Consider the following 14,050-nt stretch of genomic DNA (forward strand, 5'->3'; position numbering starts at 1 on the left):
CCTCCTTCCTGTCCCCTCCCAGAAAATGGGAGGCTCCTCAAGTTGATTGGCTGGTAGCCTTGGTGGACAATACCCATGCGCAAACGTTACTTCCTGACACCAAGGAAAAGCCACATGGCCTTGCCCTCTGAGGCATTCTACTCATGGTGGAGCTTTCCTATAGTAAGTCTCCAGTAGGTGGCATCATTCCAATCATTACACTTGGAACTATTCATTTCACTTTTCATTATTTCATGCAAGTCTTTCCATGTTTTTCTAAAATTGACCAGTTCATCATTACTTATAGCAAGGTAGTATTCCATCATATGACGGATTTCTAAATCACTAATTTACTTGAAGAATTTTTTATACTTTTGGAAATGGTGGTTCCAACATAAGGAGAATTTGTTGCAGCTGAAGTTTCTGTGCAAAAGTGGAAGTCTTTAAACTCCCTATTATTTCAAAATCACTCAAAAGACCATTTGTGGATGGTAAATCTTTTGAAATGTCAAAATGTCACTAAATAAATAAGATGGTTCAGAAAGAACGTAATATGGGTTATTGATCTATTTTATGGCTCTCAATGAATTAAAATTATACTATTAAAGAAATAATCAAGTAATTTATACAACATTAGAATATTTCAATTCTAGACCATCTCATCTCTCAGCATGCTTATCTTCACAGAGCAAAAATTCGAAGTCAATGCATTTGTCGCAGATTACTTAAGGAGCTAGGCTGCAGTTACTTTGGATTCAGCTTAAAGAATAGGGATAAGGGAAATGGGAGTGAGACCAAAGCCTGGGGATGACATTAAGCTCAAAGCTTCCCCAGCCATAGCAGTTGTGTTCTGCTGACCGGTTGAGACAAGAGAATACTATCACCACTTCTGGGTTCTGTGTCTTGGAGTTACGACTTTTGTTCTTTTAACTCTCCCAAGTACAATGTTAAGAGTGTATAAGAAATAAGAATAAAAACAATGAGAGTGGGAACTTTAGCAATCTAGGGAGGACTGACTAAGAGAACTTATGTTCCATTTTTTAAAGCTTTATTGATGTCTGTAATTTTTTATACTGCAGCTAATTCATGATATGAAACTCCAACCACCAAACTTTCCCTAGTAAAAAAGAACAATTAAACTAAACTGACCAACAAAATGACCATGTTTGATAGCATGCAGATCTGTGATTCTTCACCTCTCAGCTGAAAGGAAGAAAGCATATTTTATCATGTCTTCTCCAGAATCCAAATGGGTCATGGCATTTGATTTAATTTAAGCTGCCTATTGCATGTTTTTATTTATATTAGGAATAGTCATTGGACCACTAGTTTCATTCGTATGGGGAGCTCCCAGGTGAGGGTACTTCCTCTTGCCAAAGCAGGTTGGCAACATCTTTTTAACTTATCCTTTTACAAAGTTGCCTATATTACTCAGATTAAGCGTTTTACTCAGGGTCAAGCAGACAGTATACGTCAAAGGCAGGACTGAAACCCAGATTCACTGTTGAAAGATTTCCTCTCTTCTAAAAAAAGATACTACTCTTTTCAAGACCACTTCAGTAATTTGATTTTAAAAATTAAAATGGCTTTTTGTTTTCTCTATTGTCTGGAAGCATTTGTTTTCATGATGAGTTATCATGTTTTTATTTAGAATTTGAACATATGTTGCAGTTGCTGTTGGGAAATCTGTATCTTTCTTGATTGCCAGGTATAAAAGAAGCAAAGAAGCTCTCAAACAAATACACTACAATGGCTGAGAATGACTAAAATAAACTGATTAAAGGTTCTGGCTTACTATCGTTATTTTGGCAGTTGCTTTCTATTTCAGTGAAGAAAAATTAAGGGCTCTCATGGAATTGAGTTTGTGGCTTCCTTCATTTTCTTTTGGTTGTCTTCTTACGAAGTAATTTGGTAGCATTCAAAAGGCTCTTCACAGTATTCAACAGGTGAAGGTTAATAGGATTTTCAAGAGGAGCTTCTCAAAAGTTTTCAGGGTCTTTTAAGAGGGTCTAGGAAGTCAAGATAATTTTCATAATAATACTAAGGTATTTTAATTTCTAATATGATAAATTTTGATATAGTCCATATAAGGAAAGCTCTGGGTAGGGAGTCAATCTTCAGTAATTTTGAAGAGTATCAAGGGTCCCAGAGATCTAAAAAAAGTTTGAGAACTACTGGCATCTATATTGGAGATGAGGTGGCCAAAACATGCCATTGACAGTCTGCAGCAGGCTTCCCTACTCTTCCTCATTCCTCATTGTGGAATAATATTAAAATACTTCAAAAGTAAATAAATAGGTTCAGGTTCTACCAGTCCATGATTCTAGGAAAGTGCCAGAGAATTCCTGTCCAGATTCAATCTTTTCTTCTTTATCTACAGTTAATTTGCATGTTTAAAGAGACCCCCTCCCCACATCTTCACTAAGAAAAAAAAGAAAGAAAAAGAAAAGAAAGATTCCATGTTTTAACAGGTCATCCTTTCAGGAAGTTATTTCTGATACACACACACACACACACACACACACACACACATATATTTATATATATATATATATATATATATATATATATATATATATATATATATATATATATATATATATATATATACATATATACATACATATACACATTACATCTGATATATTGATATATATCAGAAAGGATATATTTGGACTCTCTACTTTTCCTTGCCTCTTTTATCATTGGTTTTGTTGTAGTTCAAGTGAATCATTTCTACCAGGTTAGTTCCATGAAATTCACAACCACCCTTATCTATGTCTGTTCTCTCTTCCAACTTTTATCCATCTGCAAGGTTCCTTTTTCTTATGTGACATTTTAAAAGTTTGAGACAATTTCTGAGTGATTAATAATTTTGCTAATAATTATTAATAATTATTTATTAATAATTAATAATATTGAATTAATAATTTAATTAATAAAATAAATAAATGGCACTCTCAAATGCCCCAAACCAAAATAGCAGTGGACTCACAGTTTATCTGCCTCTGGAAGAGTAGGTGTTTCTGGTTCTGATTGGTTAACAAGTAATGAGAAAATGAATATTACAATGAGCAGCTGATTGAGTGACATGTCACTCTAGGACAAAGAGACTATCTCTATACCCAGACCACCCCCAGCCTTGGGCAATCTGGACAAAGGATCTACCTCCAAACAAATTTGCCAGAGTGGATGGAACACAATGGGCAGGAATTAACCTTAGATAAGAGTCTTTGTAAAGTTGGGTGAGGTCTGACCAGGATTAAGAAGAAAGTTAGTTCAACCTTCAGAGACTGAGCTTTTGAAATGAGGGTTAGAAAAAGAGGGAACTCTGGATATCACTAAATCATTCGTTATTAATAATCATTTCTCTCATCTAGATTTCATTTAAATGATGAAAAGAAATGACTATGAAATTTAAGGCCATTGTCAGTCTTTCCCAGAGTTAGCAGTGCCTTTAAAAAAAAACAGAAAACAGGGAAAATTCTCTAAGTTTAGCAATATTGCTGTTATCTTCAACTTTGACCACATTTCTCTAAGTACCTGGAACATTCATCACCGATGACTGAAATATACTGGGCATTCTACCATGTAAGTGTCTATTATAATAGCCTCCCATGTATCCTCTTTAATTATGGAAGTTCAAAGTGGATTTCATTTTGTTATTTGTTACCACATGGAAATGTGGGTAATTCTTTAAGATATTTTTAGTAAACCAATCTGTGAAAAGAAAATCTCTTTTTTTCCTTCCCCAATGTTTCCAATTGTTCCCTCTTTCACATGGCCATCACAAAAGAGAGAAGAGTGCATCTTTTGAACGTGTCTTATCACTAAACTGTCATTAAGAACTGACAGTTTATATTTGAGTTCAGTAACAAGTTTTCAGTTAGACAATTATTCTAGGGGGGTAAGACAATCAATCCTCTTGGTTTTCTACCAAAATGTTCAGAAAAAGAATGACCATTATAGACTTTTGTTTTCATTTGCTCAGAAAACTATTGTTTTCCCCTTTTAGTTGTATATCTATCATTCCTGGCTTGGGTGCCTTTGGTTTTAATCACTGGGGATTGAAACTGTGGGTCATTCTCAAATTCTCATTCTTTCCTGCCTCACATATATAATCAGTTGCCAGGTCTTATAATTTCTTTCTCTACAACATTTCTCCCACAGAGGAAGAGACAGCTGATGGCACAGTGGTTAGAATGTGGGTTTAGAGTCAGGAAGTTCTGAGTTCATATCCAGCTTCAGATACTTACTACCTCTGTTAGTTTCAGTTTCTTTAGCTGTAAAATGACAATGATATTTGCATATACCTTACAGGGTTGGTGTAAGGATTTATAGTTTTGGGTTCCAATTTTTATCCCTCCTTCCCTCCCTTCTCCCCTGCCCCCTCTGTGAGGGGATAAGCAATCAGATATAGGTCAATTATGTAAATCATTACCATATTAGTCATTTTGTATAAGAGAACTTGAATAAAAGAAAAAATGAAAGTGTGAAAAATAGCATCCTTCAGTCTGTGTTACATCAATATCAGTTCTTTCTTTGGAGGTGGATAGTATGTTTTATCAATAGTCCTTTGGGACTGTCTCGGATCATTGTATTGTTGAGAATAGGTAAGTCGTTCACAGTTCTTCATCAAAGAGTATTGGCTGTCTCTGTGCACAGTGTTCTTTTGGTTCTGCTCACTTCACCATACATCAGTTCATACAAGTCTTTCCAGGCCTTTAGGAAATCATCCTGCTCATTTCTTAGAGCCCAATAATATTACATCACCATTATATACCACGGCTTGTTTAGCCATTCCCCAAGTGATGGGAATTCCTTTGATTTCCTATTGTAAGGATTAAATGAGATATTTGTTTGTTTAAAAACAGTTCCCAGCAGAAAATAGGCTTTATATCTAAATGCTTATTCTTTTCCCTTTACATACAGACTTTTCTATCCACACTCACAGAACCACCACCTTAGTGTAGTCCTGTGAAACCTCTGTGAGAATTGGAATGGCACCCCCTGCTGGGAGGGACATTGTGAGCTCTGGCCTAAAAAGAAACCACGTGACTTTAGTGTCTAGAAGTGATCTTTCTGGGATTTCAAACGTCCAATCAGCGTCAGGAAGTGACGTTTCCCACCCTGTGGGTCCTGTCAATCAGTGCTACCAACCAATTAGCTTGGAGCTGTGTGTGTGTGTGTGTGTATGGCCCTGTTTCCTGTTTCACAGGAGGTTTCTGGGAGGAGCGAGCGCTTTCAGTTCCTGACTTGGGCTTGGCAGGAGGACAGATGCTGGGCTCTCTTAGATAGTTAGATGAAGTTTACTTCTTAACCTCTCTCTCTTCACTAAATTCTGATGCACTTTAATAAATATTTAAAAGTCTAAACTCTTGCTAAAGCTTCTAATTTAAGGCGGCCACTCATTAGATTTTAGACATCATAGCTGTAATTTTAGGCCCTTACACCCCTTTCATATTACAATAGTTTTCTCATGCTGCAATTCTCTCCAATCCATCCTCCATACAGCTGCCCATGTGACTTTCCTAAAGCCTAAGTCTGTCCATATCACCTTTCCCCCCAACCTCCACCTGTCTTACTGACTCAGTAAACTCAGTAAATAACTTCCTATTACCTTCAGGATCAAATGTAAACTCCTAACTTTTGCATTTAAAGTTCTTCACAGCTGGTTCCCTTCCTGTCTTTCCAATCTTATTATTCATCTCCACATATTCTATAGCCCAGCTGTTGTTCAGTCCTATCCAACTCTTCATGATCTTGTTTGGGATTTTCTTAGCAAAGATACTGGAGTGATTTGCCATTTCCCCCTCCAGCTCATTTTATAGATTAGGAAACAGAGGCAAACAAGGTTAAGTGACTTGCCCAGGATCACACGGCTAGTAAGTGTCTGAGGCCAGATTTGAGCCCAGGAAGATGAGTTTGTTTTCCTGACTCTAGGTGGCGCACTCTATCCACTGAGCCACCTAGCTTCCTTGTAGAATCCACGTCTTCCTTTAAGACCCAGTTAAAACTCCATCTTCTTCAGGAATCTTTCTTCTGCCTACACACTACCCCATAGCTCTTAGTTCCTTCTACTCTAAGGCTTTCTTCCATATAGACCTCTTATAATAGCATACAAGTTTCTTGAAGGCAGGGAATGTTTTTAGTTGTTTCTTGTACCCTCAGTACTTAGCACAGTGTCTTTAACATAGTAGTCACAATATAAATGCTTAATGATAGACTGGTTATGAAGGTACCATCTCTCAGGAATATAAAATATTAAACTAGTATATAGAATTGTGGTTTTCTTTAACAGGATACATTTTTTAAAAGATATTTTCTGGAGGCTCTAACCTACTCCATTTATTTGTAAAGTCATTTTTATTGGTCAATTTCATAAAACTGGTTCATTTCCTCAAATTTCAGAAAACTGACTTCACAAATTAGCACAGAGGTTGAACATTCTGTGACAGCAGATCTAAGCTCAATTGGCTATCTCCTTCTCAGGTTGTTTTTAATTCAATAATCTGATTCAACAAACATTTACTAAGTGTCTACTCTGTGTAAAATGTTAACAGTACCTAATAGACAAGATTGTTGTGGGACATGGTACTTTGTAAACCTTTAAGCACTATAAAAATACAAGATCCTATTATCTATATTTCCAGATAAATGAACATTTGAATATCATTTTGATTGGTATAGTTTGTAGTAATTGAAACTGCTGCTGTCACTGATCAGAGATTAATTGAAGTTCAATAGTCTTAGCAGTTATTGCAAAAGTGGAATAAAATGCTCTGAAGAGAGATTAAGTCTATTGATGAAAGTAAGTAATACTTAATAGACTGAAAAATAAACTAGATCAAAGTTCAAATGCTTATTAGGACACATAAACAGTTTTATATTTTACTAAATTGGATTAAAACTGATAAAAGTATTTAATACATTGAATCTCAGTGAATGGAAGCATTATAAAGAACACTAAAGTTGCAATCAGAAGAGAAGGGCTTAAGTTCTAGTTCTTGTCATGTACTGTTATTCTGTGCCTTGCTCAGGGTCACACAGCTAGAAAGTGTCTGAGGTCAAATTTGAACTCAGGTCTTTCTCACTTCAGGCCCAGCACTGTATCCACTGTACCACATAGCTGCCCTTCTGAGCCTTAGTTGTCTCATTTGTAAATTGAGGATGATCATTCTGATAATACCCTGTTTCAGAGAGCTATGAGGAAAGTATTCTATAAAACTTCAATGTAAATGTGAGCAGATAATGCAATGGGTGGAATTTTTTTTGTGGTGCAATGAGGGTTAAGTAACTTGCCCAGTATCACACAGCTAGGAAGTGTCAAGTGTCTGAGGCTGAATTTGAACTCAGGTCCTCCTGAATCCAGGTCCATTGCTTTATCCACTGCACAACCAACTGCCCCTATGGGTAGAATTTTTAAAGGCAATTCATTGACATCCTAAGCAAGGTGTGGATTGAAGGTGTTTTTCTCATATTTTCTGTAGTGAAAAGTCACAGATGTCCCTAAACTCTGTATTTATTTTTAGGTTTATACAACCCATAATTCTTTCATCCAGAGAATCAAGAAATATTTGTAAATGATTTATACATAAATTCTGGTTATATTAATAATATATGTTAATAATAAGTATATTATTCTAGGGACTCAATACAAAACATAATTCTTACTTAGGTCGTTGTATTAATTTTAGGCTGCCTTAGAAATTTATCTAAAAGCTGAAGCGATATGTCTGTTCAGTACCTTTAGCATATGCAATTGAATGGGTTGGACAGTTTTTCCATGTACTTGACTACAAGTATTAGTGAGCACAGTCCTCACTTTCAAGGAGCTTGCTAGAAGTGGGGAGGGGATATAAAACACAAAGCCAGGTGACTTTAACTGATAACATTTTGTGATAGGAAACTAGAGATATGCAGATCAAAATGATCTGTGATGTACTTTACTGTTATTCAGTAATAACTTGGAGGTTTGATAGGTGGTACCTTGACCACAGTGAAGGTCTGTTGTTAATAACTGACAAATGAAAAGTAGTGCACATCCCTTCTCACCTTTCTGCCTTTTGTGGATTCTTGGCCAGAAACAGCTAAAGAAAGTGCTGCCCTCAATGAATTGTAATAAACTACCTGTGTGAAGGGAAATCTATTCAGGGAAACCTTTGTTCCGAGCCACGCTTCCCAACTAGGTTAGAAGGGCGGCCAACCTTATGCCTCCCATGTTTCAGCAAGGACAGTTTAGTGGGGAAGGAGGAATTTATCTGGAAACAGAGGGTTTCAGTTCATGGCCCACTATTTCCATAAAACTTTTCTCACTTATGTGAGACTTACCTATGGGACTATTGCTCTACACCAGTGAAATCTGATGATTCACTGATTTTGATAAAATAAATCTGCTTCTGAGAATTTTGTCTAGATTGTAAGGTCCTAAAAGGCAAAAAATTGTTTTCAGTTTTGTTTTTGCATTCCCAATACCTAACATATAATGGATACTTACTCAATGCTTATTTTCATGGGCAAGTGAAAATGATTGTACCAAGAAACCAATATTTTTAGTGTATCAATTATTAATTTTTATGTACTAGATATTGAATTATTGTATGAATCTTGTATGTATTAGCAAATGGCCATGGACAAACATTTTTTCAATGATATTTCCTAAAGATTTTCAAGCTGAGAGACTGTTAGAAGATTAAATTCAATAACCAGAAAATCATGATAACCCTAGAATGACAATACTTTCCTATGGGGTTTTCATCTGTGTTCGGGCACCAAGACATTTTTACCTCTTTAGGCATCTGAAGCAAAATTTTGGTAAATATTTTATAATGTACAAAAGAAGAATATTCTCCTTTAATTGATTTCTAAAAAGCATTTAGATATATTAATCACTTCCTCATGCTACTAAGGAAGAAAAAAAATTGGTATTCTTTGATCATCATCTTGATAGTGGGAATTTTAGTAGATAATTAATAAAGCTTTACAGGAACAAATATGAAACTGAAGAAAGCTAGCAGGGGGAAGCCACTACTACACAAGTTTAGTGATTCAGAATGAAATTATCATTTTAATGAGGCATTAAATTATCCATTCTGCTATTAAGGAGATAAACCATAGCTCACATCAGATTCCTTCATAGCTGATAAAACTCAACATTGCCAATACAGAAGCAGGGCATCATTCGTCTTTGGTATGGGAACTTGTTCACATATATTTCAAGGAGACATTCAATAGGTTTCAAGCATTTAGAAATAGTGATAAGATTAACTGAAAGTAGAGCCTGATTATGTTTAATAATAACAATATTGGCTTGAGGGACAACTTTTATAGAAGAGAATCTTTCTGATGAATTTACATTCCTTTTTTGTGGAGTCCAAAGAAATTCTCTTTGATTTCCCTTCTATTCTCCCATGAACCTAAGCCTGATTTAGTAGCCATTGAGCTTATCACAACATTCTGGTATCATTTAATAGCTCAAAAGTCACACACTTGATGCACATCTAGGTAATGTTTAAAAAGTTAAAGAAATCTAAGGTTCAGAAATAAGTACTGAAAATAAATCTGAGTTTCATAACACCATCATAAAATAATCCTCAATCTATAATGCTCAAAACTTATTCAAACCATTTATTCATCCTCCCACTTGGGATAAATATTACCTTAAAGATTCTTTCACTTTGTAAGTTTTGTCCTAGGGGATTATTTTTTTAAAAATAACTCAATATTATTATTTTTTTTGTTAAGAATATCCAGACAGAATTCACACATATGGCCCATCCACACAAAGCTTCAGTAGGCAAATATAACCGAGTGACCAAGGCAGTGTGCATGATGAAGGAAGCTAGAGACAAGAGACTTAAAACAGATAATTTGAAATGTGGTGAGGATATGAGGAAATAGTCATTTGTTTGAAGAAATTGGTACTTTTTCTCTCTCTACCTGCCTTGGTGAGTTTGTGACTCAGGAGACAAACTCCTTCACCACTTCCTGGTGCTAGAGGGATTGTCCTAGAAGGTCTTTTCATTAGTTTGTGCCTTATTTGTATTGCTATAATTTGCTTCAAGACATATGCATTTCTACCTACAGAAGTGAATGATAGACCAAGCCTGTGCCTTTATAAATTATTGCAGTTTGGGGGATAGCTAGGTGGTACAATGGATAAAGCACTGGCCCTGGATTCAGGAGGACTTAAGTTCAAATCCAGCCTCAAACACTTGATACTTACTAGCTGTGTGACCCTGGGCAAATCACTTAACCCTCATTGCCCTGCACAAAATTAATTAATTAATTAAAAAATTTTTAAATATTGTAGTTTGAAACTGGATGCAAGCTCCACTTTTGGAAATTCCTTTCTTAAGTAGAAGAAATATTTGCATTAAGCGGTGGTTTATTAAGTTTTTTGCTTATTAGGGCAGCTAGGTGGCACAGTGGATAAAGCACTGGCCTTGGATTCAGGAGGACCTGAGTTCAAATCCAGCCTCAGACACTTGACACTTACTAGCTGTGTGACTGCTTATGAAAAGTTAGTAATTTTCTTTGAAATATAGTCATCTGTATCTTTGTTGTTTGCTTTCCTCTTTTAATGACACAATAGTGATGTTTACCATGTAATTGCATTCAGAGAGCATTTGATGTTAAATATTGGGAAATGGGCAAGGAAGGAAAGAAAGAAAGAGAGAGAGAAGGGAAGGAGAGAGGCATGAGGGAAGGAGAGAGGGGGTGAGGCAGGGCAGGAAGAAGGAAAGAATAAGTTTTTATTTAGCTTCTGCAATGTGTCAGGCACAGCAATTAGTCTTGTGAAGCTAGGACAAGGACAGTGACACAAATTAAATTTTGTACTTGTTAATGCTGGGGATTATGTTGTGGAGGAGGTATGACTGTCAGAAAGTCACACCAGATGTGCTCCTGTTTTCATAGCCTATGACATCTTCAGGAGAGACCAGGGATCATTTGAAATTTCCTTATCTCATCAGTGGACACTGATCCATGACAGAGGTTTTGCCATAACTGAAAGAGCTCTGAAAAAAATGTTCACAACAGCTTCCCACTGGGAATAATAGGAGACTTTGTCTTCTAGCTCGCCTGCCATTGAAGGTTTTTTTTTTTTCGGAGGTACTTTGGGCAGGAGAGTTTATCCACTGATGGGTATATTGATTTAAATTGATTAATTTAATTTCTAATTTTTGATTGAAATAAGGAATTTTATTTTGTTTGGACTTTATACAGAGACTCTTCAATGACATTCAGTTTGTATTATATCAGTGTTATATGTGAAGAAAGCATATTATTGTGGTAGTACTTAGTGTATTGTTGAACAAACTTGTCACCATCATTGTGTTTATTATAGATTCTTGTATAATTTTACTTCTTTTCAAGTGAGATCTTATCTAAGGAGAGCCTTCAGTGATGAATTTTAAAGAAAAAAGTCTTCTGTTTAGTTCTTTCTCACCCTGTGGTGGAGCCTGAGTAAAGTCTGTTGAGGACTGTGGTTAAGAGTCCAGAATGCTGATTGAAACCTCCCCACCCACGATCGGGGACCTGGGAAAAGCAAACTCACTCCAGGTGGTGGTCAGATATCAAGTAAGAATCAGAAACTAGTCAGACAGAACAATGACTGGGAAAAGGCTAGCGACAAGAAATTGCTTCAGAAGCAGAATTGGAGTCAAAACTAGAAATTCACAACATTAGAGAGAGGGATTTGAAGGGAGAAAGCTCTGGATTGGTGGATGAGAGAGTCTGTGCTAGAATAGGTCAGAGTATTCCAGTATATGTTTCCTTTGTGATTTTATCTTATGTATTTAAAGGTATTGTTCTGAGAAGACTTTATACTTCACTTGACTGCTATAGGGGTCATATACTAAAAAGACTGACACATAGTAAAAAGATTAAGAAACACTGTTGTGAAAATGGAAAGGTCTGGCTAGGCAGGGCTTTCTACCATACTTTTGATACTATGAATCTCAGCTGGACTCTGAAACCTACAAGTCTTGTATATTTCCCTGTTCTATCCATGCTTTAAGTTTCCAGGTATCCACCAGGTGGCAGGCATCTCAAATGACTTTCTTAGGTTTTCTATAAGGAAAATATACACCAAGGTAGCCCAGGATGAGAAGGACTTGGAGAAATTGCATTCTGATTTAGTGGGGACAGGTGGGTGTCTATCTCGCAATAATGAAATTATAGATTCACCAAATCACAAAATACCTGTCACCAAGGAAAAGAAATGATGGAAGCTGCTTCAGTAGCTGCTGATTCCTCCCAACAACAAGCCTTTATAGTACCGGGACGTGTGCCAAGTTCTATCACATAAGTATAACATAGTTGATAATTTGCTTGTTCAGAAATGCAGGACTTGCCTTTCTTATGAGTACATATAATAAACATTTGTTTTCATTTTAGGTTCAATGAGAAATAGTACCCTATTGCCCCAGATTTCTCTCTTATTGGCTTCTATATAAGCTATACTGTAGCTTATTAATGTATGCCTGGGAGAGAGAAAACTTTGAGCCTAATTAGTCATCCCTACTTGTGTAGTAATTAATTTATCGGTTCCTTTTCTGAGAGCAGCTTTGATCAAGGTGGTAAACAGGAGCCCGGGGACATTAAATAACCCAGTAAAGGAAGAGACAGTGGTATAGAACCTGAGCTTTTTGAAGGTGGGGACTGTTTTTGCCTTCCTTTATAAAGTCATCACTTAACAGAGAGCCTGGCACATGGGCATAATAAGATGCTTAGTAAAAGATTGTGGTTTTTTGTTTGTTTGTTTGTTTTTGTGGGGCAATTGGGGTTAAGTGACTTGCCCAGGTTCACACAGCTAGTAAGTGTTAAGTGTCTGAGGTCACATTTGAACTCAGGTCCTCCTGAATCCAGGGTCAGTGCTCTATCCACTGCGCCACCTAGCTGCCCCAAAGATTGTTAACTGACTGACTATAGAGGAGTGAAAAAGGCCGTCTATCACAATTTCATCAATGGTTTGCCCTACAAAATGCATTATAGTTTGCACTTATGTGAATCATCTCCTATAATATGTGATAAATTGTGTGTACCTTATTCTTCCATGGAAGTCTCAAGTGGATTAGGGGGTTGGTGATATTTATGGAAATAATTTATAAATGAGATAATATATGTATGTAATATATATATACATATATGAGATAACATACTTTCAAACCTTTAATTGCTATAATAATAATAATAATAATGTTTCTCTGCTTGATCTGTATACTTTTCTTTCTATCTTGGCTACCAGAGTTGGCAGAGGAAAACAGCAACAGCTAATAGAGGAGTAATTTGTATTACCTTTTAGTCAGAGGTCATGGTATTGAATCCTGTTTTGTTTCTGTTTTTTTTTAATTTATGACTTATGTGATCCAAACCTTGGCTGATAATGGAAACACTCTCAATTTGGATCCAATTTCTTTATCGAATAAGAATCTTTGGATCTTAGCACTAGAAAAGAATAAACTTCATTTGGTAACTTTCACTTCAATCACAAGCTCATAGAGTTAGAATTTGTCCAACGTGACTAAAGTGGCAGAATTGGCATTTGAAGCCAGGGATTTTTGACTCCAAGTCCAGTACTCTTTCTTCTAGTTGCCAAGGCTTGTTGATTTACCTCTGATACATGCCCTTCTCTCCTCTGCCACTGCTACCACTGAAGTGTAGGCCCTTGTCACCTCATGCCTGGATGGATTATTGCAGTAGTTGCTATTGGGTGTGCCTGCCTCATGACTCCCCCAACTTCAATCTAGCCCCCATTCAGGAACTAAAATGATTTTCCTAAAGTATAGGTCCAGTTATGTCACATACACTCCCCCATTCAATAAACTCCCTTGACTTCCTGTTGCTTTCAGGATCAAATATGAAATGCTCTGCTTGGCATTCAAAGCCCTTTATAACCCAACCCCCTCCTACTTTAACAGTCTTCTTACACTTTACTTTCTGACATAGACTCTTTGATTCAGTGACATTGGTCTCCTGGCTGTTTCACAAATAAGGCACTCTATCTCTCAGTTCTAGGAATTTTCTCTAGCTGTCCTCCACTCCTGGAAAGTTCATCTTCCTACGCTCC

This window comes from Dromiciops gliroides, chromosome 3, assembly GCF_019393635.1.
Source record: "Dromiciops gliroides isolate mDroGli1 chromosome 3, mDroGli1.pri, whole genome shotgun sequence".
Taxonomy (NCBI): Eukaryota; Metazoa; Chordata; class Mammalia; order Microbiotheria; family Microbiotheriidae; genus Dromiciops; species Dromiciops gliroides.